At 42.2% G+C, this 26,253-nt stretch overlaps 2 pseudogenes; one reads left to right on the top strand and one right to left on the bottom strand.

Annotated features, from left to right (window-relative positions):
* LOC113605714 (zinc finger protein 665-like) overlaps nucleotides 1–26,253 on the top strand; it is a 49,043-nt pseudogene that overhangs the window by 5,535 nt on the left and 17,255 nt on the right.
* Nucleotides 1,916–2,627, bottom strand: LOC113605710 (synaptobrevin homolog YKT6 pseudogene; annotated as a pseudogene).

The raw sequence follows: 26,253 nt of genomic DNA, 5'->3' as shown, positions 1-26,253 counted from the left end.
CAGGGGGAGGAGGTATGTTGATTCTAAGCATTTAAGAACGTATTTTTGTCACACAGAATAATCCTACCTGAGAAAGAAGCTCAGAGGAAGAGGAGAGAAAGGAGAAGGAATGGCCCTTTCCCAGGTGAAAGTCATACTCTTTGTGGACTGCTCTCTCCTTCCTAAAATGACACGTTTTGGAGGCGCTGAGCTTCTTGGTCTCTGAAGGTTCCTGTCTAAAATATTTATTCACACACAGGGCCTTCCCTCAGTCTCCTGTCACCTCCCTGCAGATTCCATGTCACTGTGACCCAGTGACGGGGAACTTGGGAAGAGCCCCCTTTCAGGTGGTCATCCCGTGAAAGGTTTTATACTCAGGCGTGGATTGGAGATGGGGAGTCGGCTCTGGTGTCAGTGACGTAGGGCGTGAGGATTGTGTAGTGCACCCTTCTGAGTGCCCCTTCATCTCCACGTAAACCAGCATGAAAGCGACTACATATGTAAGTGATGTACTACTGTGCACAGATACCTGAGGAGGTCTGGGAAGGAAGACTGCCATGGGGAAACTTGCTTTGTCGGATATCATAAGTGCCTTTGAAGTTAAGTGAATCAGTGTGTTTCTGACTCCAAATTATCAGTACTTTAGAATAGAATGGAAAGTTCCAAAATAGAAATAAGGTATAGAGAGGGTGTTTTAGTACATAATTTGTTTTAAAAAGTGGAATCAAATTAATTGTCTAACTGGAAAGGCTCTATAAATTATTCACACCACATTCATCTCACAAAGACCCAGGTGTTCCGGTAAAGACTCTCATGCAGCAGGTGTTTTAGATTAAAATGATTATAATTTAGCCAAGACATAGGAGCAGAACTTTCTACCATCAGAGAGCCTGGAGCCACATTCTGATTCTACTAACTGTTGTTCAGGGTTATATTTTTTTAAATTAGACATCTCATATATGTATATTTGTGGTTCAGCTCCACGTAGTGATGCGGTTTAGAGACTGAGAAGTAAAACATCCCCTTCTCTGTCATGTCTTCCACCATCACTTACTGTCTCCATTAGGTACAACTGTTAGCTCTCAGCCCAAATCTTATAAAAATACATTTTATAATCTAAAGTGACTTTAGAAAATATTTTTTGGTAAATGTTTTGTTATGGTATTCTGCAAATTTAAAAAAAATTTTAATTGGAGTTGCTTTACAATGTTATGTTAGTTTCAGGCGTATGCAAACTGAATCATTGTACATATACATATGTCCACTCTTCTTATTTTTAGATTCTTTTCCCATACAGGCCATTACAGAGTATTGAGTAGAGTTCCCTGTGCTATACCGCAGGTTCTTATTAGCTGTCTGTTTTATATATAATAGCGTGTATATGTTAATCCCAATCTCCCAATTTATCCCTCCCCCCCATTCTGCAAATTTAAATGTTTACACACCATATGTGTTGGAGTTATTTTCATGTTAGTAAACATAGAGATGACTTTCTCATTTATTTCCTCATTGGACTATTCTCTTAATGAAAACACAAGGGTTTTCACACTTTTTACTGTTAAAAAAAAATGCCATAGTGGCTGCTTTTGTGCAGGCCAACTTCAGTACAGATGTCTAAGGATTTCTCCAGATTGGGCAGCTTAACCATGATTACTGCATTAATGATGGTGTTTCCAAGGAAGAACAGACATTGCGTACTAAGTAAAGATTTTTTTTTTTAATTTTTTTTACGGGAGTCACTGAGCTTTATGGTTTCATTCGGCCCCAAAATACACTTTTAGGGGACCTCAAATTACTAGACATGTGAATCTGAACGTTCCCTCCCCACCCCCAGGTCCCTTCCACCCTTCAGTTCCTCCCATGAGCTCTAAAGCCAAAGTTGAGTCTGTCCCACTCGGGTCCTTCCACAGCGGCTCTGCTCCCTGGTGGCTGCAGTTGTGATGTGAATGATGGTGACGTTCCAGCGCAGGGGCCTCTGCCAGCTGCTGTCACATGATCGCACAGCATGAATTTTGCTTCCAGGCCGTTTTATAGAAGGCTTTAGACTGTATTCCCAGCGCTTCGGACTTGGACACCAGGTCATCTAGCTTTCTGCCTCGCTCTAACAAAGACTCCATGGTGTTGTGCAGGATGATTTTGGTCTCATCTAGTTCAGCCTGCACTTTAGTCATGGGGTCAGCTGCTCAGGTGTTCTGGTATCTACTGAGGTGACCATCCAGGCCTGCGTACTGGATGGTACCAGGGATCCAACTGGCCAGTCTATCCTGTCGACCTGCTTGGAGAATTCATCTAGTACTTTCTCCAGCAAGGTAAACACCACCTGGGATGAGTATTCACTGTCAGCAATGACTACTCCCACCAGACTGTCGTTTCTCACGTAGACATGGCCCAGATAGTCTCTGATAGAAGCTCTGCTGCCTTTCGAGGAGCACTCCACAGTCAGTTGACTTGTGAAGGTCATGAATTCCTGAACGCTGGACCTCTGGAAGAAGCTGAAGGAGGACACATCGTACGCGGCTTTGAGCAGCACCGCCTTGGCATAGCCTTTGTACAGGACGCTGAGGCTGTACAGCTTCATGGCGCCGCGCCCTCAGGCTGGCTACCCGCCTGGCCGCGGGACCAGCTCGCAGGGAGCAGTGTGGCACTGCCCCTCGAGACCACCGCCGGCTCCTAAGTAAAGATTTTAAATCAACTGTTTTAAACATACTCCGAGAGCTACAGGAAACCATGGACAAAGAACTAAAGCAAAGTGGGAGAACAGTGTTTCAACAAATAGAAAATATCAATGAGACAGAAATTATAGAAAAGAGAAGAAAAAGAAATTCTGGCGCCCAAAACTACCATAGCTGAGATTGAAAATTTATTACAGGGTTTTGACAGCAGATTGACCATCAGAATAAAGAGTCAGTGAACTTAAACATACATTACTTGGAATTATCCACTCTGAGCAGACGAAAGGTAGAAAAAAGAAGAACGATGAACAGAGACTAAGAAACCTTTGGGGCACTCTCAAGAATACTAGTATAGGGGACTTCCCTGGCGGTCCAGTGGTTAAGACTCCACACTTCCAATACAGGGGACGCAGGTTCGATCCCTGGTCAGGGAACTAGATCCCCAAATGCTGTGTGGCACAGCCAAAAAATAAAAAAATGAAAGAAGATGCACATGGTGATTCTTAGTTGAACAATGTGGGCACAAAATGAGAACTCGATAAACATTTGTTTAAAAAAAAAAAAAAGAATACCAGTATACGTATAATAGGGGTCACAGAAGGAAAGGAGAATGGGCAGAAAGAATATTTGAGGAAATAAGAGCTGAAAACCTCATAAATTTATTTAAAAACTACAAATGTAGGAAACTCAACAAATTTCAAGTGGATAAACACATAGAGAGTCTGGGCAACACACATAACCAACTGTTAAAAGACAAAAAGAGAATGGGGAAAGTAGCAGGCAGAAACAACTTCTCGTGTACAGGGATCCTCAATAAGATTAACAGCCTATTACTCATCAGAAACTGGAGGCCAGGAAGGAGTCTGATGATATGTTTAAAGTTTGAAAGGTTAAAATAAAAAAACTACCAGGAATTCATTATCAGGGAAAGTATGCCTTAAAACTGATAGTGAAATTTAGAGATGCCTTCATAAACAAAAACTGAAGGAGTTCATGCTGACTCACTTATACTACATGAAATATTAAATGGAGTTCTTTAGACGGAAATGAAAGGATAACAGCAGTACCTCAAAGCTGTGGGAACAAATAAAGAACAGTGGTAATGTAACTACATAGGCATACCTAAAAGCCAGTATTATTGTATTTTTGATTTTTAACTCAGTTTTTCCTATGCAACTTAAGAGACAAATGTGTAAGACAGTAATTGTAAATCTGTTACTGAGTGCAAAATGTATAAAGAAGTAATTTTTGACAGTAACAATATAAAGGGGGACAGTATAGGAGCAATTGTTATATGCTATTAAAGCTAAGTGAGTATCAACTGGAACTCAGATATTAGTTTAATATAAAGTAATAAACTGTGATTTCCAGGGTAACCACTAAGAAAATAATTTTAAAATATACAGAAAAGTAAATATGAAGGGAATCCAAATGTTATGCAGACAGAGACACAAAGAAGGAAGCAAGGGAGGAATTACAAAATAAAGAAGATATTGGACATATAGAAAGCAAATAGCTAAATGGCAGAAGCAATTCTTCCCTTGTTAGAGTTACTTTAAATGTAAAAAGATTAAATTCTACATTAAAAGGCAACAATTGCAGAAATTTTTAAAAAATGATTCCACTGTATCTTTCTACAAAATGCTCACTTTAAGATCCTCAAATAGGTTGAAAGTGAAAGGATAGAGAAAGATATTCCATGGAAATAGTAATAAATCCTAGCTATGCTAATATCAGGCTAAATAGACTTTAAGTCATAAAATTATTACCAACGATTTTTAAGGACATTATATATCAATAAAAGGATCGATCCATCAATATGATGAAACAATCATAAATAATATGCACATAACAACTAAACCCCAAATATTTTGAAGCAAAACTTGGAGAGAGATGGACAGTTCAACTATAATAGTTGGAGACTTCAGTACTCCCCGTATAATAAGTAGAGCAACCAGACGGAAGACCAATAAGGAAATAAAGGACTGAGCAACTCTGTAAACCAACAAGACATAACAGACATGTACAGAACACTCCATGTAACAAAAACAGAGTGCACTCAAAATTAATAATAGAAGGGATATCCTTGATCTGAAAAGGCATATTTATTAAAATCCCACAGCTAACATCATACTCACTGGTAGAAGACTGAAAACTTTCTTATAATGTTAGGCAGAAGACAGCGAGCCCCATTTTGCAACTATACTTCGGTATTGTACTGGAAGTTATAGCCATACAAATTAGAAAGAAAAGAAATAAAAGGTATCAAAATTGGAAAAGAAGTCAAACTATATTTACAGGATACATGATGTCATATTTAGAAAGACCTAGAGAATCCTCAAAAAACTACTAGCGATATAAGCAAATTTACTGAAGTTACAGAATACAGTATCAGTACTCAATATCAGTTGTATTTCTGTACCTAGCAATCAACAAATTCAAAGTAAAACAATTCCATTTACAACAGCATCAAAAAGAATAAGAATTTAACCAAGGAAATGGAAGATTTATGTAATGAATACTACAAGTATTGCTGAAAGAAATGAAAAAAAACCTTAAATAAATGTAAAGATATCCTCTGTTCATGGATTGGAAGACTTAGAGTTGTTAAGATGGCAATACTCTCCGAAGTGTTATGAAGATTCAATGCAATCCCCATCAAATCCCAGCAGTCTCTATTGCACAAATGGAAAAGTTGATCCTAAATTCATATTGGGGACTTCCCTGGTGGCGCAGTGGTTAAGAATCCACCTGCTAATGTAGGGGTCACGGGTTTGAGCCCTGGTCCAGGAAGATCCTACATGCTGAGGAGCAACTAAGCCCATGCGCCACAACTACTGATCCTGCGCTCTAGAGTCCGTGAGCCACAACTACTGAGCCCGTGTGCCACAACTACTGAAGCCTATGCACCTAGAGCCCATGCTATGCAACAAGAGAAGCCACCACAACGAGAAGCCCGTGCACCGTGACGAAGAGTAGCCCCCACTTTCTGCAACTAGAGAAAGCCCGCATGCAACAACAAAGACCTAACACTGCCAAAAATAAATAAATCAAAGAAATAAATTAAAATAAAATTCATATTAAATTTGAACAGACCCCAGATAACCAAAATAAATGTGAAAAAAAACAACAAAGTTGAAGGACTTACTGTTCCCAACATCAAACCTTACTACAAACCTAGAGTAATCAAGACTGGGGTTCTAGCATGAGGATAGAAATACAGATCAAAGCAATAGAATGAGAGTCCACAAATAAACCCATACATCTGTGGTTAATTCCTTCTTTTGCCAGGGTGCCAAGAATATACAATGGAGAAAGAATAGTCTCTTAAGTGGTGCTGGGACAACTGGATATCCATGTGAAAGAGAATGAAATTGAACCTCTGCCTTTCTCCATATAAATAATTCAAAATGAATCAAAAACTAAATATAAGAGCTAAAACTATAAAACCGTTAGATGAATGCATAGGGGTAAATCTTCATGACCTTGGGCTTGGCAGTGGATTTTTTTGATACGACACCAAAAGCAAAAAGCAGAAAGACAAAATACATAAATTTGTCTTCAACAGAATTAATAATGGTTGTGCACTGAATGACACTGTCATGTAAGTGAAAACAATCTACCAAATGGGAGGAAATATTTGCAAATCACATATCTGGTAAGGGTCTACTCTCTATAGAGTATATGAACGCCTACACATCAGCAACAAAAATACAAAGAACCCAATTATAAGTTGGTCAAAAGACTTCTAGTAGACATTTCTCTGATCCTAAAATTCAAGAATAGAAGATATAGAAACAGCCAAGAAGCACATGAAAAGATGTTCAACGAAGTTAGTCATTAGGAAAATGCAAAATTAAAACCACCATGAGACATCATTTTGGACTTCCCTGGTGGTCCAGTGGTTAAGAATCCGCCTTCCAGTGCAGCGGACACGGGTTCCATCCCTGGTTGGGGAACTAAGATCCCACATGCCTCTGGGCAACTAAGACCACACGCTGCAACTACTGAGCCTGCACACCACAGCTAGAGAGAAACCTACGCATGGCAACAAAAGATCCTGCATGCCACAACTAAGACCTGACGCAGCCAAAAATAATAAATAAATTTTAAAAAAGAGATATCATTTCACACCAACTAGGATGAGTATAATAAAATGCAAAATAGCAAGTATTAGTAAAAATGTGGAGAAATGAGAATCCTGACACATTGCTGGTAAAATGTACTGCTGTGAAAAACAGTGTGGCAGACCTTAAAAAGTTTAAACAACGTGATTCTAATTCCTCTCTAGCTGTATACCAAAAAAACATTGAAAACAGGTATTCACACACATATTTGTACATGAAAGTCCCAGCAGCACTGTTAACACTAGGCAAGAAGTGGTAACATGCTAAATGGCCATCAAGGGATGAGTGAATAAGTAAAATGTGGTGTAGTCATAGAATTAAATATTCTTCAGCCCTAAAAAAGGCATGTAGTACTGATACTACATCATGGATGAACCAAAAACACCATTCTAAGTGAAAGAAGCCACACGGAAAAGCTCATTTCATACCATTTATACGGAAATATCACAAATAGGTAAATGTGTAATGACAGTAGGCATTAGTGGTGTACAGGGATGGGGGCAAAGGAGAATGGGAAGCGATTGCTTAATGGGTAAATTTCCTTTAGCAACGATCAAAATGTTTTTGAACTAAACAGGTGGTGTTTGTGCAACATTGTGAATGTACTAAATGCCTCTGAGTGATACCTTAAAACAGCGAACCTTATGTTACATGAATTTCACCTCAGTTGAAAAAAAACCGAGAAATGTAACTTGCTTACAATTATCTTATGGATCAGTCAGAACATTTGCTCTAGCCAGAGCTGCTTCTGTAATTTTGTGTCAAACTCAGAACTCTGTCCTTGTCCACTTGGTGAAATGTGCTTTCCTTTCAGGGACTGTTGACATTCAAGGATGTGGCCATCACGTTCTCTCAGGAGGAGTGGGAATGCCTGGACCCTGCTCAGAGGGCCTTGTACAGGGACGTGATGTTGGAGACCTACAGGAACCTGCTCTCCCTGGGTGAGGATATCTCCTCTCCGGAAGTTGGTAACTACTGTATATCTTTGCATTTTCCCTTCTGAGTCTTTTATGAGCCCCTAGCATGCTTGTGAGAGTTTCAGATCTCCTCTGTTCTTGAGAGAGTGATTGAAGCTGTTTGGATTCAGAATGAAAAGCCTTCATAATGTGGCTTATGACTCTATAACTTCTCGCTTCTTCAGATGTCCTGTATTCATGCTTGATTAGTGGGGGTTGCAGAACATCAGCAGTCAGAAAGCCTTATGGCAAATTTTTACAAATATGTCATTCTGTGGTTTCACTCTTGTGCTTTTGATTCTGTAGTTCGTGGAAGAGGGCTAGATATCTGCATACTTCAAATAATCTAAGCATTCAGGAGGCACAGTTGACTAATTTTTATAACACATTTCTAGACCCAACTATAATTTTCTTTCTTCTTGCTGAACAAAGAGCTGGGCATGTGTTCTGGAACAGCATAGCATGTCATACTCCATTTTACTTTATGAATGGAAATCTCTCTTAAGCTGAATATTACCTCCATTTTAGAACAAGGGAAAGAGCCCTGGACTTCGGAGGGTAAAGTGAAAATAGGGAAAAATCCAGGCAAGTGGGAATATATCGAGATGTGAGCTCAGGTGGGCACAAAGTAAACTGCTCCATTAAATATTGTTTAGGAAATTCTCCTCAAATGGGAAGGATCTGTGGAAGAATACAAGTTTGTTTCTTTTGGGTGCTCAAAGGAAATCCCTCCCCCACACTAAAACTTGTCACTCTGTTATTCAAATATATAAAAGCTTAAGCTCCCCCTCTACCGTGATGCTCCAGCTCATTCAGAGCTGAGGAGAAGCTTTGTCACGACCTACAATACTCTATTTTCTGACACCATTGACCATTTTGGTGCCTTGGTTTGAGAGGGACTGAGATAGCTCTCTCTGGAGTCCTCTTTCCCCTTGATCTCTTTTGGTTTTCATTTAATACATATCAGGGCTAAGTCCTCTGTAGTCCTGACCGCAGGACCTATTTAGTTTCCTTTCATATTTTATATCCTTGGAAGAACTCAGGAGATAGACAGAGTTCAGTGATTCTCCACATATATTTCACTTTTCCTTTTATATGTTCCTTCTAGAATGTAAATTCTTTCTTTGATTTTTATGGAAAAATCTGTTAGAATGCCAGAGACTATTATTTTGTATAATTGTGGTTACTTATTAACTTACCTGCTAGATTTATCATGGGTTACTAAAACATTTTATTAATTATTATCGTGATATACAGACTTTTTAAAATATCTTTTTTCTTATATATTTCCATATGTTATTAAACACATTTTTTGTATAATTATGTAATTCAATATAAAATATTTATTTTCCAACTGATTTAATAGGAAGCCTTTCTGCTGGATTTGCAATCAAGGAGTTATCACCAAGAGAGGACATTACTGAAGGAGAATTACACCATCTAGTGATACTGGACAGAAATGACAACCATGGCATCAAGGATTTTGACTTCAAGGAAGTCTGTGCAGATGTGCAGGAGTGTGAGAGTGAGTGGGGATGTGATGCAAGAAATGACAAAGAAGTACTTTTGACCCATAACAAAAATCTCACTCATGGAGAAGATCACGATAATAAGTCCTTAATTAATTTTCCTCAGAGTGTTTCTGTAAGAAGTAATGCACGTGAATATTTCACGCATGACAAGCCATTCATAAGAAGTTTGTTAACAACGAAAAATAACGTCAGCGCTGCTAGAAACAGAGATCTCAAGTGTTTGGAAAGTAGACCTGGAGTGAGGCTGCAGGCCCAGGCGGCTCAGCCGCAGAGATGTGCAGCTGAGGAGAAAGTGTATGCATGCAGTCAAGGTGAGAAGCCAGTCAGCAGTGGTTCCTCAGTTTCACCACTTCACAGAGTTCCTCCTAGTGTGGAAAACACGTTGTCACCTGCGCAGCACAGGAGAACACACACTCGAGAAAAATCTTACAGCTGTAATGACTGTGGGAAGGCTTTTAGCAAAAGCTCAAACCTCAGGAATCACAGGAGAATTCATTCTGGACAGAAACCTTACAGATGTAATGTGTGTGGCAAAGCCTTTAACCAGTGTTCTAATCTCACTACACATCAGAGAGTGCATACAGGAGAGAAACCATATAAATGTCATGTATGTGGCAAGGTCTTTAGTCGAAATTCACACCTTGCAAATCATCAGAGAATGCACACTGGGGAGAAACCATATAAATGTCATGAGTGTGGTAAGGCCTTTATCCAACATTCACTCCTTTGGAGTCATGAGAAATTGCATACTGGTGAGAAACCTTACAATTGTAATGAGTGTGGCAAAGCCTTTGCTGAGCGGTCAAGCCTTAACAAACATCAGAAGATCCATACTGGAGAGAAACCTTACAAATGTATCGTGTGTGGCAGAGCCTTTACCATGCGATCAAATCTTACTCAGCACGAGACAATCCATACTGGAGAGAAACCTTACAAATGCAATGAGTGTGGCAGAGCTTTTACCCAGTTTTCACGCCTTACTAGGCATCAGAAAATGCATGCTGGGGAGAAACCCCACAAATGTAATGTGTGTGGCAAGGCTTTTATTGAACTTTCACAACTTTGGGGTCATGAGAGAATTCATACTGGTGAGAAACCACACAAATGTAACGTGTGTGGCAAGGGATTTACCCAACGTTCAAGCCTTATGGCACATCAGAGAATTCATACAGGGGAAAAATCTTATAAATGTAAAGACTGTGATAAGGCTTTCATCCAACGTTCACAACTTTGGGGTCACGAGAGAACTCACACTGGAGAGAAACCTTACAAATGTAATGAGTGTGGCAAAGCTTTTACAATGCGTTCATATCTTACTCAACATAAAACAATCCACACTGGAGAGAAACCTTACAAATGTAGTCAGTGTGGCAAAGCTTATACCCAATTTGCAAGCCTTACTAGGCATCAGAAAATACACACTGAAAACAAACATAAACCTAACATATGTGGCAATGCTTTTATTCAAAGCTCAGGCTTTGGGGATCATCAGACAATTCACAGCAAAAAGAAACCTTAAAAGGTAATGATTGACACATAACTTGTGCAAGTATCCAAGCCTTACTCAGGCTGAGAGACTCCCATCATGGAAAAGGAAGACATACAGATGGCCAACAGGTGCGTGAAAAGAGGCACATCCCTAATCATCAGGGAAATTCAAATCGAAACCACAGTGAGCTACCACCTCACATCTCTCAGAATGGCTGTCATCAAAAAGACAACAAATCACAAGTGTTGGTGAAAATGAGGAGAAAAGGGAACCCTTGTGCACTGTTGGTAGGATTGTAAATTGTTGCAGCTACTATGGAAAACTATATGGTGGGTCCTCAAAAAATTAAAAATAGAACTGCCATATATGATCCAGCAATTGCTCCAGGGAAAACAAAAATACTAATTCAAAAAAATATATGCACTTTGTTGTTTGTTGTATCATTATTTATAATAGCCAAGTTAAGAAAGCCACCTAAATGTCCACTGATAGGTGAATGGATAAAGAAAATGTGATACATATATACACATACATACACACACACATGTGATGGAATATTAGCCATGAAAAAATGAAGTCTTAGCATTTGTAACAACATGAATAGCTCTGCAGGGTATTTTGCTAGGTGAAATGTCAGAGAATGGCATAGCACATGACTTCACTTATATGTGGAATTTAGAAAACAAAATACAAGGAAAGTAGACTCGTACATAGAACAAATAAATGGTTGCCAGAAGGTAGGAGGGAGGGTTCGAGGTGTGTGTGAAACAGGAGAAGGGCTTTAAGAAGTACAAATCTGCAGTTACATAATAAAGCGCGGGGGTGTAATATACAGCATAAGGAATATAGTCAGTAATAATAACTGTATGGGGACAGATGGCTACTAGACTTACCGAAGTGATTATTTTGTAATGTATGCAATTGTTAAACCATTATGTAGTACACCTGAAACAAAATATTGTGTATCAACTGTGTTTCAGTGAAGGGAAAAAAAGACTCCATCATGGAGAGATACCGTGTAAAACCAATGAGTATGGCAAAGCCTGTAGCCAGGACTCATACCTCACTTGATATCAGATTATACATCTTTGAGGAAAAACTACACAAATGACAGAATATAAATGTAAAACTGTTTTCTAAATTACTGTGCTTTTGGGGGTCACAGCCGCTTCTCTGGATTTGTTGACAGGACTCAGGGCCTCTCGATTATTATAGGAAGGGCCTACTCTACCAGCTGATCACGAACGAGAGCAGGACAGGATGTTGTGAGAACGAGGTTTTCATGTGAGTAGAATGATGGGTTACTAGAGATGGCATACGTGGGAGGAAAAATGGGGAGGGGGAACAATGGTCTCCCTGTCTTTTGAAAGGGAATGGCTGCTGTATATATAAAATAATAAAAATGAGACTTATTTTTGGAAACTGAAGACTGAAGACACAGTATTATAGAGGACAGTAATCAAAAGAACCAGAGTAGAGTGTGCTTGTGAAGGCTGCAGATTTGGCCTCTGCAATTGCATTTTGACACCATTTTATTTAGAATGTATCATACTCATCCAAATAAGTAACATGTTGGGACTTCCCTGGAGGTCCAGTGGTTAAGACACTGCAGGGGGCATGGGTTCGATCCCTGGTCGGGGAGCTAAGATACCACATTTCTCGGGGCGTGGCCAAAAAATAGGAAAACAACAACAAATAAGTAAAATGTAATCTTATTTACAACCCTTAATCATGTTAACCCAAGCATATCCCACCGCATTGGGGCACTTTATAATAAATGGTCAGTAATTACACATCATCATGCTTTCTAAGTTGAATGACATCTGTAACAATTTCTTTCTATGTTAGATTCAAACAACAGTTTTTGAAATATATGTATATTCATAATTTGCATGTGAGCTATGAACTCCATAGTGTAACCCAGATTATTTCTGTAACTATAATGAAAATACCATAGCAGTACAATTTCAGACTCAAACCCCCTGAAACCTGCCTCCCCATTTGTAAATATGCACCACGTGATCAGATTTCTACATACCTTTTTTTGTGTGTGCCAAAACAAGACCCCTGGGTTGCACCTTTACGGGAGATGAAGATACAGTAAGCATATAAAAAATATTAGGAAATAAAATTTCAGAAATAGGGATAAAAATAATCTCTTTTTTGTGCTTGGAGTTGATGAAATAAAATTTGTATTTTAAGGAAAGACAAGAAAAAATTAAACATAAAATTCTCTCTGTGTTTGTTTGGACCTCCTCCCTCCCTAAAGTGCAGTGTGCATCTGCATTACACATCAACCACAGCTCCTCAAACGTGGGAGTGCCTGCTCGACCATGAAGATCAATTTATTTTTTTCTTCTGACACTGGTGATTTAACTTCTTAAAAGAATACAGTTCTTTCCCAACTCTGTAGGAGGTCATGGTGACTTGCTGCTCGCTCTGTATGTACTAACCTGGATATGTATCCTTGGTGAACTTTTTGAAAAATTATCAGTATGTCATTTTGATGAACGATCCTTTGTCTTGAAAATGAATCCAACTGTGCCTTTGACTTCCAACAGGCAGAACAGTTCTCAGAGCTTTATGAGAGTCTGTCTCCCAAGTTAGAATCCTCAGTTTGGCTCAAATAAAATTCCCTTTTTTCTCCTTGATTTTTTTTTTTTTTTTTTTTTTTTTGCGGTACGCGGGCCTCTCACTGTTGCGGCCTCTCCCGTTGCAGAGCACAGGCTCCGGACGCGCAGGCTCAGCGGCCATGGCTCACGGGCTCAGCCGCTCTGCGGCATGTGGGATCTTCCCAGACCGGGGCACGAACCCGTGTCCCCTGCATCGGCAGGCGGACTCTCAACCCATGCGCCGCCAGGGAAGCCCTCTCCTTGATTCTTAATTGAATTTTTGTTGACATTTTCTTGTTGTACTCAGTATGATACCAGAGACACCTATCAGAGGACACCTGGAGTCTACCCCAAACCGATGCTTGGTACCAGCATGGGTCCTTTGAGACGCATCCACTTCTCGGTACTCCTCAGCTGCTTTGGTGATTTCTCCTGATATTCAGACATCATTGCTTTACATGACATCCTGAATTTTATTCAAGCTGTTTTTTTCTTGGGACTTGAAGTCCTAAGAGGGAGTATGGTACATTCCCTAGGCAGGGACCTGGAGGGGGAACTTTGGAGTGAATTGGGTTGGCTGGTCTTTTTTTTAATTTGGCTTAAATTAAAAAGATTATATATAATCTGAACAAACCATTTGATAGTAGAATGAGAGACAGAGAAAGGAACGCTTACTCCTTCCAGCCACAAGGCCTTCTCAGGTGATTGAGAACCTAGTGGACATATCTGAGGATCAATCCTTTAGATGTGCTGGGGTCCTACAAGGGACCCCACTACAACCAGTAAGTAAATTCTGCTCGCCGCTGAGGGGCACAGCAGTTTTTGCTGGAGGGAGAAACCGAGACATGTAAGAGGCTCGAACCGACCCAAGAGTAACCTCTTGGGGAGCTGGACTCAGGAGCAGCACACATGCGATCCATCACAGTGCCCTCAGAAAGTTGTTCAGATTATATCTGAATTAGGCTCCCAAAGTAATAAAGAGAAACTGCACTTCAAAGGCTGAACAGCTGCCTAGTCAACAGCCACTCACTGGAACTCTGGCCAGCTTCGTGTGCAGTTGGAACAAAGCCAATACTTGCAAGCATTTAACTTTTAAAGGGCCAGGATGGCACTCTACTGACACTCCAAAACTGTAGAGAAAGCTGGTTTAATCTTTTCAATTCTGACCTTGGGAGAACAAGTATTCCCAGGAGAAAGCTTAAAATTTACAACTCTTACCATATCCTTGAAATGTAGCCCACGTTCCCTGACCTACAGCCTTGGGTCAGTTAGTAGAATTTAAAGCTGGAAAAGAACAAAGGAGTGGGGAGGGGGAAGGACTTTTAAACTGAAGCAGGAAAACTCAGATCTCAGTGTAGGGGACTTTCTTGGCAGTCCAATGGTTAAGACCCTGTGCTTCCACTGCAATGGGCCCCGGTTCAATCCCTGGTCGGGGAACTAAGATCCCACATGTTGTGCAGCGTGGCCAAAACAAAAACAAAAAAAACAAAAAGATCTCTGCGTCTATCTGGATGAATGTATGTCTATCTATACATAATAAATGTGATATGCCCCTAACTCCAGATCGTGTTGTTAAAATTAACTTCTAAAGGAGCTCTACTGAATTGACTTACAAGTAAGTGCTTAGAAATCAAATATTTGTAAATGTAACAAACTAGCTCAAAATTTCTTTTTCAAAAAAAAAATTCTTTTTCATTTATTTATTTTATTTATTTATTTTTGGCTGCGTTGGGTCTTCGTTGCTGCATGTGGGCTTTCTTTAGTTGCGGTGAGCGGGCTTCTCATTGCCGTGGCTTCTTTTGTTGTGGAGCACGGGCTCTAGGCGTGCGGGCTTCAGTAGTTGTGGCACGTGGGCTTAGTAGGTGTGGCTCTCGGGCTCTAGAACGCAGGCTCAGTAGCTGTGGTGCACAGGCTTAGTTGCTCCGTGGCATGTGGCATTTTCCCGAACCAGGGCTCGAACCCGTGTCCCCGGCACTGGCAGGCGGATTGTTAACCACTGCGCCACCAGGGAAGTCCCAACCTATTGTCATTTTTGTAGGAATCTCCATTTCCCAAATATAAAGTATTAATGATAGCCCCGCTGTAGTTTTGCTGCTTATTAACTTTTCTTATGCATTTTGGCATAAATTTTAGCTGCACTGATCTGTCAGTCTACTCATGAATAATCATATCCCCTAGAGATAGCCTCCCTCATTTTGATTCATTTCTAGAGTTTTTGTGGCTCTTCTTATTTGCTCTTCATTCTGTAAGATTTTTGCAATAACGTTGCTAGCTCCAAAACTAGCTAAAGTTGTCTATACAGGGAGGCAGTAGTTTTTAATTAGCTTAAGGAGAATTGATCTTTTTGTAATATTGAGTTTTTCCAACCAAGAACAAGATGCCAATTTTCATTTGTTTATACCTACTTTCATATATTTCAGGAATGTTTTATAGTTTTACTCACATAGAGTATTTCTAACAGACTCACAGACATAGAGGACAGACTTGTGTTTGTCAAGGGGGAGGGGATTAGGGGAGGGATGGAGTGGGAGTTTGGGATTAGCAGATGCGAACTATTATATATAGAATGGATAAACAACAAGGTCCTACTGTATAACTCAGGGAAATATATTCATACCCTGTGATAAACCATAATAGAAATGAATTCTTTCATGTTTACTTTCTTTAGGGTTCATATTAAAAAGACTATACCTCCTTACTAAATGCCTTACATATATTGCAAAATTGATTATTCTTTAGGTGAAAATAAATCCCAAAGTCTTCTCAAGACTATATATTTACAGGGTTTGTCATCCACACCTGACAGAACGTGCAGAAATGGAAAACACGGAAAAGAGCTAACATATATCACAATTTTTAAATTAAAAGTAAACTTTCTAATATTCTCAAAATGAACATACAGATACTATGAAATTACATTTAGATATTATTGACTTAAGCATATTAGGATGTAAACAAGTTTTTCTGAAAGATATTTGAAGGTAATCCATCACAATATTTATAACTGTTATAAAGACAAATGCAGTTCCCATCAAAAATGAAAAAGACATTTCTTTTGTGCCTTCTCTTTTTATTGTATCTATATGAGATGACGGATGCTGATTAAACTTATTGCAATAATTATGTCACAATATATGTAAGTCAAACCGTTATGCTATACACCTTAAACTTATACAATGAAGTATATCAATTATATCTCAATAAAACTCGGGGAAAGAGTTTGTTTTATTTGTTTGTTTTGGCTACGCCACGCGGCATGCAAGATCTCAGTTCCCCGACCAGGGATCAAACCCACGCCCCTGCAGTGGAACCGCAGAGTCTTAACCACTGGACCGGCAGGAGAGTCCCCAAGAGTTGGTTTTAAAAAGGCAAATAATTAAAACACTTTAGCAAAAAGAAAACAATGCAATTTATAATTTAATTGTAACAAAATATCTCTATTTTAAAAGCAATGGTTACCAACCTAAATTATCACATGCCTCAGGCCTCCAGTCTCAGACTGGAAAATCTTGTCGACGAAAATAATCAGTAAACAATCAATAATAAGAATAGAAATGACGTTTATTTGAGCCAAACTGAGGACTAGCCCAGAGCCTGCTTCCCAGATTACTCAGAAACTGCTTCAGAGAAGCAGGGTTTTCTGCCACACTTTTACATCTTGTCAGGACAAAGAACATTAAAAAAGTCAGGGTTACATTTCTACGGGTTTCAAAAAAAAAAAAAAAGAACAAATCAGCACGTACTCCAGCAAGTCAGCAAGCATAGCCTTGGCACTTAGGAAAGGAGTCTTTTTTTTTTTTTTTGCGGTACGCGGGCCTCTCACTGTTGTGGCCTCTCCCGTTGCGGAGCACAGGCTCCGGACGCGCAGGCTCAGCGGCCATGGCTCACGGGCCCAGCCGCTCCGCGGCATGTGGGATCTTCCCGGACCGGGGCACGAACCCGTGTCCCCTGCATTGGCAGGCGGACTGCCAACCACTGTGCCACCAGGGAAGCCCAAGGAGTCTTATCATAAAAGGAGAGCCAGCATCTGCATCCCAAGAAGAGAGGCATTTAATCTTTATTTTTAGCATGAACACTCTTTAGTTCTGGTCAATGTGCCCTTTTCTTTAATAATTAAAGCAGATGTACAATGTATGTTTGCTAGGCCACAAAGAGGCTATTTTATTTAACATCAAATTCAAGTTAACTCATGTATAAGCCAGAATGACTTCCCTATATCTCAATATGTGAAAACTGCTTTTATCAGTCTTGTCCCTATGAATCTCTGGAACTGAGCACAGTGTCCAGTTGGCCTCCTGCGAGAACAGGGAATAGAAACGGAAATGCTGTCAAGTAGGGTGTCAGTATGAAGTGGCTGAATCTACGGAGGCAGAGTTTTGGTTTTGGTTTTGGTTTTTGTTGGGTTTTTTTTCTGAAACAAGTATTTTTATTTTTAAATTTAAAAAAATTTTTATTTTATATTGGAGTGTAGTTGATTGACAATGTTGTTAGTTTCAGGTGTACAGCAAAGTGATTCAGTTATACATGTATCTATTCTTTTTAAAATTATTTTCCCATTAAGTTAATACAGAATATTGAGCAGAGTTTCCTGTGCTATACAGTAGGTCCTTGTTGGTTATCTATTTTATATATAGCAGTATGTACATGTCAACCCCAAACTCCCCCTACCCTTTCTCCCCGGTAACCATAAGTTCCCTCTCTAAGTCTGTGAGTCTGTTTCTGTTTTGTAAATAAGTTCATTTGTATCATTTTTTTTTAAGATTCCACATATAAGCGATATCATATGAAATTTGTCTTTGTTTCTGACTTACTTCACTTAGTATGATAATCTTTAGGTCCATCCATGTTACTGCAAATGGCATTATTCAGAGGCAGAGTTTTGTATGTCACATTCTAGTCAGCATCGCTACACAGACAACTCCAGCTCTGGTTTACTTAAACTGCTTAAATTAAATCCAATTGCAGGAAATGTTCCTGGATCCAACCAGCGATCCCTCACCACTGAATTGCCTCAGCCTCACTAGCAGGACTGGGGCGCAACTCACTGGCACAAATAGCTTTTGACTTAAACCGTTTTCAACTTGTTATGAGGAAAACATCTTATTAACATCATAAGTGTTTCACACAACAGTAAGCTTTACGGTTAGAGACAGTAACTTAATCCAGGCAGGGAACAACGCTGCATCATAAAACGCAAAAGACACCCAAGTATTCCTAAAGCCGAAAGCTACGCCTTCGCAGCTAGGCGGAGGGACGCACCCTTCCCCGCCTTCTGGGGCGGTGCAGACCCGGGCCCCACGCCCCGCCGCTCGCGGTAGCGTTCCGCCCAGGCCCCGCCCCCGCCGCTCAACTCTGCGCGTGCGCAGTTGTCAACGGACCCGGAAGCGGAGAGCGCGGAGCGAAGGTCACAGGCGGAGCGTAAGTTTCTTCTTTCTAGTGTAAATTTGCGCTTAACAACCCCCACCTCAACCCATCCTCTGGGTGTGGGAGTCACTACGGACCTTAAAATCACCGCACCTGCCCCTCCGCCCCAAGTGAGTACAGACGTCGCCGTCACAGGGCAGGGGTCGTTTCCCTCTGGGTTTGAAATGGCTTTGAGGCTAGTTCGTTCCTTTGGCTTTTCTTTTCGCTGCGTTTTCCTGGTTAAAATCCTTTACTGACCTCCGCCCCCCCTGTGAAGTCCTCTTCTTTGAGGTGGATTCGCTCCACCACAGCCTCGTCCTCTCGGCCCCTGGAGGGCAGCCCTGGCCGTCCCGCTCCCGTAGAGCCCGCGTCCTCTCCCCCGTCCCGGGATTCTGGAGAGCCCGCCCCTCTCCTGACACCCCCCTTCCTCCACGCGCGTCTTTTTTCGTGTCTTCCTCAGGCCGGTCCTTCTGCTCCCCCGGCCTCCGCTTCTTAGTCAGCCCTTCCCCTCACCCCGCAGAGGGGGAGGTGACCTGGGCCAGCCGTGTGACGCTCAGTGTTCTTCGGTCTCAAAGTCCACCCCGCTGGAAAATGTGCACTTCCGCTGGGCGGGCATCTTAATTCAGTCGACATCACGGTAAATATGTGGGCGAGGGGGATCAGGAGAAGCAGAGACAGAGCGGTTGACAGAGAAATAGGAAAACTAAGGTGAAAATAAGAATGAGGGAGAACAGATGGCAACGTAGAGGATGGGTGAGGGCCTGTTTCAATGAGTACTTGGTAAGGATATCAGTGATCTTTTAACAGTTGAAAGTGAGTTCCGTCAGTCAATCTAGTATTGCGTTTTCTTCCCTTTTATGTGATCTGTGAGCTACTAAGTAGATGTGCCTCTCAAGTACCTCTTGTCTGTTCTCTGCAAGTGATGAAGAATGGGCTGGATTGACCTGGAACCTTCTTCCAACAGAGCCCCTCTATTCATGATGAAGACGTTTGCCCAGAGCTTATTTCTAAGCTGACCCCTTTCAGCGTTTTTCCAGGAGGACCACCTTCTTGAGCTCCATACTGAATGCCCAGTGGCCTTCAGTTTGCAGCTTGTGTGTGTTCCTCTCGCGATCCTGTGCCCATAGGTCTCTGTGCCTTTCAGCCCTGTTTGCTCAGGCATGCGTGAAGGAGAGGAGGAAAAATGGAGAAAGTGGAGAGGAGCCTGTAGGTGTCTGCCGGAGGGATACGGAAGTAAGTGTGGGCCTGTAGATGAGCCCAATGAATGGTGTGTGCACCTGTCCCAAGCAGAGTCGTGGGATCGTGGGGTGTGTGGAACTGTTGGCCAAGGGATGCCGCAGTTCTGGCTGGAGCATCTGCAAGTGGGTTGTTGGGTGGTTGCAGGCTGCATGGAATGGTTTGGGGTGCTCTAGTGTCTTAGCTCCCGTTTCCTGGGACACAGATGCGGAGACTGAGATTTGCACGCATGGGTTTAATCGAGTAACTCATGATCACACCTGTGGAGGAATGAAGGCAGTGGATTTGGCAGAGAGAAATGTATTCCTGCGATGTTGTTAGAATCAAGGCCTGAGCTGAGCCCACAGGGAGAGCTCTGTATGTAGGAGGATGGGGTGTTGGTCCTAACGGGTGCCTAGAGGGTGTCCCACAGAATCCACGCCACTCAGTGACGTCTGTGGGATCTTTTGGGAAGGCAAGAATCATCATGCATCCCATATAGTAATTACAGGGAAAACCTTCAGAGATCATTTTCTGGGTTACCTTTTGTGTTTTGAGATATTTTGAGTTGCAGGTGAAGAAAGTTCCAGTAGCATTTTGGAAGATACGTAAGAGAATTTGGAGTGTTTTCTTCAAAGATGCTGGGGTCTTGTTGGGACATGTGCATCACTGGCGACACCTCTCTTAGTAGTAGTTTTTGGAGATGACAGTGTTTGTGCTGAGGTCACTGAATGAAAATGTGGTGTCTTCAGTCTAGTGGGTCCTCGAGGGTCTTCATGTGTACTGTTCCATCTAAATGCATGAGTTATTAGGGTTTGGAATGTTTTGTGGGGTTTCATAGTAGGATAAGGGATCATTATGGGGTGTCTTGGGAGTGTCTTGGGCCACATGAGACTTCGTAAGTCTGTATGACTCCAGAAGGGAAACATTGGGTCTTAAGCTGCAGATGGCAGAAAAGTTTCATACGGAGGACCTGTGGGGGATGTGTCTATGGACACAACTTGAGAGGGGCCATAACGCCCTATGACTCGGGGAAGGATTGTTCCCCCGGGCAGTCAACACCAAGGTGAATTGAAGTACAAAGGCTCATTGTTGGGAAAATGCAGCTTCTACTTTCCTCCTACCAGGCCAGTGGTGGGTTCTCTGCTGTCCTCTGCACATCTGTCCCAAAACACCACACACACACACACACACACACACACACACACCAGTCACAAGGCAGCTGGGGAGCAGATGAGCAAGATATTTTAAACTAAATGCGGAACCAATGAGAAGGGCTGCTATGGTCTGAGAAGGGAATTTGGAGACAGGAAGGGGAGCCTCATTTGGGGAGTTACAGCCCTGGTATTTGCGGGAAAACTCAGGAGTAGGATGAAGGAAAAGCTCTGTTCATACTCACCAGTGGATCTGGGGCTCAGCAGTTAGTAGAGTGTAGAATGGGGTGAGCTGATGAGGTCAGATGACAGAAAGGAACTTGTGTTCCTACCCAACACACACTCGCCCTTCATACACGTTTCTCTGTTGTGTTCGCTAGAATGGCAGTGCTGGTGGTTTCCCAGGTAGGTGACTTGAGGAAGAAACGTGTTTTTTCTCTTTGTGCCTTGCCTCCCTCAAGTCTTCCAGCTTCCCCTCTACTGTTCGGTTCAGACACCCACTTCCTGCTGTGCTTCTGCTGTTGCTTTGCACAATCCCAACCAACCCAATCAAGTCAGAATTTCAGGCTGTGACCCTCCCACCCCCCGGCCCCACCGCAGCATATGGGATCTTACTTCCCTGACCAGGGATCGAACTTGCGCCCCCTGCGTTGGAAGCACAGAGTCTTAACCACTGGGCCTCCAGGGAAGTCCCAGGTTGTGATTTTTTTTTAAGTCAATATCATTGCAGAGTGAGAAATCCTAGACACTGAGACATTTTCTCCATCGAGGGGTCTAGGCAGCCGTGAGGCCTCTCCTTTTTCTGCTGATTTTAGGCTCTTTTATTTCCGAAATGGGTCTTGCTCAGCCTGAGGCAGCTACCCCTTGGTTGAGGTCACTGCGGTCCCGGTTGAGCTTACACTTGCCCTTTGCACTTGTTGAGGGTAAGGGGCATTGTCTGGATGGAGGACCCTCGGCTAGACCCATTTCTGCTGTTCCTGGTCAGCTCCTTCCTCACTCTTTCCAGGGCAAAGGATCCCTGCACACATCTGTCCCCCAAAGTGAAGACCATGCCGGAGGGTGTACGAGTTTCACTCTGTGTTCTTCTCATTAATTTTCTGACTACATATGGAGTATGTACCATAGTCCAGGCTTGTTTTGTCTGCATCGGGTAAAATGATAAGCCAGTGGGATACACTCCCCCACCTTATCCAGGCTGTTTTTCCATAATGGAGACAAGCACACCCTGTCACTTACTTACAGCCGTGCAAGTCAGATGCCCCAAAGCAAAGGACGTGTGCACTCATTCTCCTGTGAGCCTCTACTTCCTTGCCCTCCCTGGCATCCCCATCACATCCAGCTGTGCCTCCTCTGTGCTGTCCCCGTGTGGCTCATCACAGCTGGAGAAAAGCACAGCCCCAGATTGACTGGTCTCACTTCAGATTCCTGGCTCTGTTCCCTCACATTCCCTATGTGTCTGCTCCATGCCCTTCCTTTACAGGCCCTCATAGGTCCAATTCATCCTCTCCCATCTTTTCTCTCAAAGGCCCTGTTTCTTCTTCATTGAGCCCCTGGAGCGAAAGGAAGAGATCTCCTCTAACTGGCTCACCCATCTGCCTCAGGGCCTGTGTTGTCTCCTCAGTACCGACTGTGAAGAGTCTGTCCCTGCTCCTGGCTGCGGCTGACCCTGCGATTGTGCCCTTGTTGCCAACTTCACTCTGTGTCAGGACCGCATGGCATCCTTCCTCCACTGCATCATGTATTTGACTTTTAGGGGGTTATTTTCATCAGCATACACAAATGGTGGTGTTGCCCATCTTACACACAAGGACCAACACACACACACGCCGAAACCTTTTTATGCACTCTACCATCTTTAAAACAAAGCATTCTTAATTAACTACATTTTCCCACTACTAAGTACCTTTTCTCTATGCTCCATTTCAGAGCACAATATACTACAAACTTGTTTATGTTCTTTGTCTTCAATTCTTGCCTCTAGTTCCCCTGTGAACCCCACCCAATCAAGCTTTCACATCCACCATCTACTGATACTTTCTTTTCCAGAGTCACCAATGACCTCATCTCTCAATCGAATAATTTATTTCCTCTTCTCATCTTGCTTGTTGTATCGTCAGCATGTTGCGCACTGGATCACTCCTTCTTCCTTGAAAGACTGATTTTCTTGAAAGACTGATTTAACCTTTAAAAGTCCGTTTGCTTCAATTTTCTTCTCACTTCCCTGTTCCCTTCTCGCTGTCCTCTGATGAATTTTTCTGAACACCCTGGTTTCTGAACGTGGCAGCCTCCAAAAGTTTTAGTCGTTGAACCTCTTCTCTTGTCTACATCTGCTGCCTTTCCCCATCATCTCTTCTCATGAGTTTTCAACACCACTTGCCCGTCTCCCAGTTTGCCCTCTCAAGCCCACATCTCTCCCTTAAAGTCTGGAATCCTGTGTCCAGCTGTCTCCTCGACATCTCTGCTGGGACATCTAACAGGCATCTCTGCCTTAATTTGTCTGAAACTGACTCCTTGAGATCCCTGACCGTGTTCCCCCTGCCGTCTAACACATCTTGCTTAAGGGCGACACCATCCTTCCTGGGGCTCTGATGAACATTTTGGTATGTGTATAAAATATATAAAACACTACATTATGTGTAATTGTTCTAAAATGTAAGATACAAAATATTAGATGTTTACTTAAAATGAGTGATGGAATACGTGGTTGCTAAAATTCTTCTTTTCTTATGGAAGAGAAATGCTTGGAGACCAAGGCCCTTCATCATCAGCTTCCCCCGGTGCCTCTCTGACCTCCCCTCCCGCCCACTTCCTCACCTGCTGCAGCCACCCAAGGCTCCTTCCTTTTCCTGGGGTCAAGGTTCCTGCTGTCCCAGGGCCCTCACAGGGGCTGTCCCTCAGGCCCAGGTGGCAAACACGCTTCCTCCGCCAGGTCTGTGGTCTGATGTCAGCGTCTGAGTGGAGCCTTCTCTGACCACCCCCCTCCCATTTAACATGCCAGCCACTCCCTCACCCCCACCTCTGGTCCATATGCCTGCCCTGCACGTTTCCTTCTGCTTCTTCCCCTTCCACTGGCTGAGTCCTGGTGAGAACCAGGCCTCAGGGGAGAGCAGCCCCACAAGGAGGTGTCACAGCTTTCAGAATGGCTGTTAGCCAGTGGATAAGAGATAACAAGTATTGGCAAGGGTGAGGATAAAAGGGAACCCTCCTACACTGTTGGTGGGAATGTAAATGGTACAGCAGTTATGGAACTCAGTGTGGAGGTTTCTTCAAAACTTGAAAATAGGTCAGGCAGACCGCCTAGCAAGGCCATTCTGGCTGTTGATGCAAAGGAGACAAAATCAGTATTTGGAAGGAGATAGCTGCACTCCTGTGAGCATCCCTGCATTAGTCATAGCAGCTAAGATGTAGAAACAACACGAAGGTCTGGTGACAGACAAATGCATTCAAAAATGTGTTACATACATACCATGAGCTATTATTATTCAGCCGTAAAAATGAAGGGTCCTGCCGTTTACGACACCGTGGATGAACATGGAGAACATTCTGCTGAGTAAACTAAGCCAGACCTAGAAAGACATACTGTCTGATCTCGCTAATGTGTGGAAACTGAAGAAGTTAAACTCATAGAACCACAGAGTAGAATGGTGGTTACCGAGGTCTGGGAGTTGGTGAAAATGGGGACATTTTGGTCAAAGGGGTAAACTTTCAGTTGTAAAATGAGTAAGTTCTGGGGAGCTAGTGTGCAGCATGCTGACTGTAGTTAATTGTAGTGTATTTCTATATGCTTGAACTTTGCAGAGAGAATAAATATAAATAAATATAAATAAGTGTTCTCACCACACAGACACAAAATGGTAATTGTGGGTTGATGGAAGTGTAATTACTTGATTGTGATAATTATTTCACAGTGTATACATCTGTCAAATAATCACATCGTACACCTTATATTTATACCATTTTAATTCGTCAGTTACACCTCAGTAAAGCTGGGAAAGAATAAGAAAGTGGGGGCTGTGCTGGGCTTGCCTCCTGTGAGTGGTGCTCAACCCAGGCTTCCCATCAGATCGATGAGGCTTTATGCATAGACATGTTTTGTACCCTCTGACCAGGTACCCTCTTCATGTAGTCAGTGTGGGACCAAAGTTCAATAATATTTATGTTGCCCCAGGATGTTCCAATCCGGATCCCTCACTGAGCATCGTGACTCTTGAGTCCCCCCATTCCTGAGAGCTGAGATCTGGGCTGAGGGTGGGGTCTCTGCTCTGCGTGGGGATGGATCAGGGCTGGTCTGTGACCTGCAGGGGATCGTCAGGTCCAGCAGAGGTGCCCGCTGCTGCTGGGTACGTGAGGGCCTCACCAGGAGGGGAGTGAGATCTGAAGAAAGGGTGGGAAACTCACCTGTTGGACTCTGTGTAGGAGTTTATTGCCCCAAATCCCTCCTGGGACAGTGGGCAGCAGAGGACTGTCTGTTCCACATGCTGAGGGCTTCCCTGTGTGTGTGGTGGTGACTCAGGAAGGGGGTGTGTTGATTCTAAGCATTAAACAGCATCTTTCCAACTTTCAAGGTCAACCTCTAAAGACTCATGTTGTCTGAGGAAGAAGCCCAGAAGAGGAGGGAGAGGAAAGAAAAGGAGTCAGGAATGGCTGTGAATCAGGTAAAGTCGTATTGTCAGTTGATTATTTTGTCTGTCCTTCCAAAATGCCCTTCTTCGGACTTGCCAGTCTTCTCTGATGCTTCAGTTTGCTCAATAAAAGTTTGGTTGTTTTTTTTTTAGCATTCTTTTTGTCATGATTTTTAATTATCCAAGAATTTTTCAACTCTACTATTTTGGTAATTTCTTTCCTTAATCTGTTAAATTAATGTACACTACTAATAACCCTTCCAATTTTGAATCAGTATTTTATTACTGGAATAAACAAACTTGGTTTGGCTTTTTTTAATAGCTACATATCTAAATTTAAATGGATAAAATTATATTTGTATTTTTGAGTATATGTATTTTATAGACATTAAAGCATTATATATTTCTTCATGTTTGTATCTGTTTTTTACTAACCTACTATAGAATAATGTTGACAAACTAAATTAAGTACACTTAGTACATTTTCATTGT

The sequence above is a fragment of the Aethalodelphis obliquidens genome, unplaced genomic scaffold (assembly GCF_003676395.1).
Source record: "Aethalodelphis obliquidens isolate GAN/ISIS:26980383/991018 unplaced genomic scaffold, ASM367639v1 scaffold43, whole genome shotgun sequence".
NCBI classification, from domain to species: domain Eukaryota; kingdom Metazoa; phylum Chordata; class Mammalia; order Artiodactyla; family Delphinidae; genus Aethalodelphis; species Aethalodelphis obliquidens.
Note: the sequence above shows the minus strand (reverse complement) of the source record. Positions and strands in the feature narration are given on the sequence as shown.